At 42.3% G+C, this 2,858-nt stretch overlaps 1 protein-coding gene across 1 annotated transcript in view; it reads left to right on the forward strand.

The window, feature by feature from the left end:
* Nucleotides 1–2,858, forward strand: part of LOC106873888 (protein artichoke) — a 111,765-nt gene that overhangs the window by 354 nt on the left and 108,553 nt on the right. The gene's annotated exons all lie outside the window — the stretch shown is intronic.

The raw sequence follows: 2,858 nt of genomic DNA on the forward strand, positions 1-2,858 counted from the left end.
CAGGCGATTTGTTAGATGTATAGATAAAGATGTATTTGGGTGTGCACAATTTCACTACATCAGCTACAGTGATCAAATGCCTATGGCCTGTAAGTTTGATCTCTATAGGTTACATAGCTAAGGTTCCGGCTACTAAAAACTCAACAAGTCCCTTTTGGCTGATGAGGAGTACAGGTGCCGGATCAGGTTGTTAGTAATGAGGGCATTGACCGGTTCCATAATCAATAATAAATAGTGGTATGCCTTTAAAAGAGCCATAAAGATTGAGACTATTAGATATTGTAAAGAGTTAGATGCTACGAAAAGTAAGATAGAAAGTGATTTAGAAGAGGTACTGAGGTCTGGCTTTACATCCCAAGTTTTAGTGGTGAGGTTGGCTCTCAACCAACACCTCCAAGCAAAACACGAGGAGAGCATAGTCAAGGCAAAGCAGGTTGCAAGGGATCAAGTCCGCAATGATGCCAGAATAAGGTATTTGACAGACCAACAGGAGAACTTTGGTAAACGATCCCCAGGAGATGTATTAGGTCTTCCAGCAGTACTTCGCTCAGGTTTTCGGGAAGAGCGGTGGCGCGGAGGGCAGGAGGTGACCTCACGGATCTCCTCGCTGGTTTGCGGCGTCTCTCGGAGTGGGAAGCAGAAAGCTGTGAAACGCTGATCACAGCTGCGGAGGTGGAGGAGGCTTTGTCGGACTGCGGCGGTGACAAGACACCGGGTCTTGATGGTCTTTCTTATGAGTTATATTATAGTATGACGGACTTGTTTAGGCACCTACTGGTGGTCGAGGTTCCACCTCATCATTTTATTGAGGGTTGGGAGAAGCAGAGTGTTACGATACACTGTGAGACACCCTTGTCAACTTGGTGATAGTCAACTTGCTAGTTCCAAAAACATTCGGGCCAGGGTCCTTCGATAATTTCTGAAAAGTCCTTGACCCGGCAGTGTTACAGAGGCGCCTTACCAGACACACTCGCAAGGCGTCAATGTTAGTCCACGCCTACTTTCCCCAAGATGCAAGCAGGACACAGAAATTTTGCACGCCAAAAATTTCGGTTTATGTCGAACTGCTCTTGTCCCGTCTAGGAACAGTACAGCTGTCGCCCGACTCAATCATAAAGATTGTTCCGCAGAATCGGGAGGTCGTACCGTGATGACATTTTAGGACAGCCCCATACCACATGCGTGATGTCCACAGAAATATTACATAGACTACACATGCTGTATTACAGGAGTGTCACTGTCTCTCTTGTTCACCAGGTACTTTGTGGCAATATCCTGTTCCTGGATTACAAGAGAATATCCTTCAGACTGTGATGTGATGTAGCGGTCTTGTATCCAAGAGCGGTTGCGCTTCGTGTCAATTATACTGTCTTCCTCAAGCTTCCAAGCCACATAACCATGCATAGTCATTTTTTTCTTTTTATGCCTTTTTTTCCTAGAGTGCATTCTATCCAGGTCTTCTCTGAGGTAAGAGGTCCTAGTTGTATAAGAGATCATCAGGAAGAGAGTGCTTCTTGAGGAGGTCATTTCCAACTCGAACAATGTTGCTCACTTCACTTTTCAGCACTGCATTTATATTTTCATTTTTGCTACTGCTGTTTAGCAGGGGCTACATCAGTGATACCATATGGCATTCGAAGGCCATCTGCACTGATCTCAGGCCTCTACCACTTTCATTTCTTCTTATGTAGAGCCTTTCAATGTCACTGTTTCTGTGGAAGTTCCCAGTTGTCAGGATTTTGCAGGTTTTGATATCTATGGAGTGGATTTCCTCTACAGACCAATAAAGTATCCCAAATGTTGGGATCAGCACTGCTACTGTAAATGCATTGTGAGATATTGTTTTGTTGTCAGAGGAGAGTTCCCACTGCCATATTTTCCTAAATCTGGTGTAATATTGTCGGGTCACTCTATCATTATTCACAGGGCATTCATATGATACACTTTCGTCTATGCCTAGGTACTTGTAACATTCGTTGTGTGGAACGGGACGGGGATAGAGAGACCGTTGATGCACAGGATTTGGGTTTGGGGGACTGGCTTTCCTCGTTCTATAACTAAATATGAACGTTTCTTTTGACCAAATACCATGCCTATATCAGATGAAAATGTTGTTATTAATTTCAGCTTTCTATTTTTTCTTCTGTTTGCATTTTTAACAATTTTAGCCTAAATCGTGAATTCGTCTAGAAAGAAATTCTTAGTTAGATTGATATTTCTAGCAGTTGAAGATCGTAGCATGTAAACATTTGTTTTCTGCGATATGTATGCATGTATGTATGTGTGTATGTATGTATGTATGTATGTATGTATGTATGTGCGTTTGCATTCCATTACATTTCTCTGACGTTTGTATTCTATGTAAGTTAGATCGATCAATATAAATATCTTTATTATATTTATACTTAAAAATTCTTCAACTAAAATCTACCCCTTTTCCTTTCTCTCGTTTTACATGTGTACATATAAAAATATTTTGTATTTCACACCTAAGCTATTATATTTCATATATGTGCGCATTTATGTCTGTATGTATATATGTTTGTGTGCGTGTATGTGTGAGCGTGTGTGCATGTTATTTCTTTACTACCCACAAGGGGCTACACACACAGGGGACCAACAAGGACAGACAAACGGATTAAGTCGATTATATCGATCCCAGTGCGTAACTGGTACTTATTTAATCGACCCCCGAAAGGATGAAAGGCAAGTGGACCTCGGCGGAATTTGAACTCTGAACGTAGCGGCAGACGAAATACCACTAAGCATTTCGCCCGGCGTGCTAACGTTTCTGCCAACTCGCCGCCTTGTGTGTGTGTTTGTGTATGTGTGTGTGTGAACATGTGTGTGCATGTGTG

This window comes from Octopus bimaculoides, chromosome 29 (genome assembly GCF_001194135.2).
Source record: "Octopus bimaculoides isolate UCB-OBI-ISO-001 chromosome 29, ASM119413v2, whole genome shotgun sequence".
Taxonomy (NCBI): domain Eukaryota; kingdom Metazoa; phylum Mollusca; class Cephalopoda; order Octopoda; family Octopodidae; genus Octopus; species Octopus bimaculoides.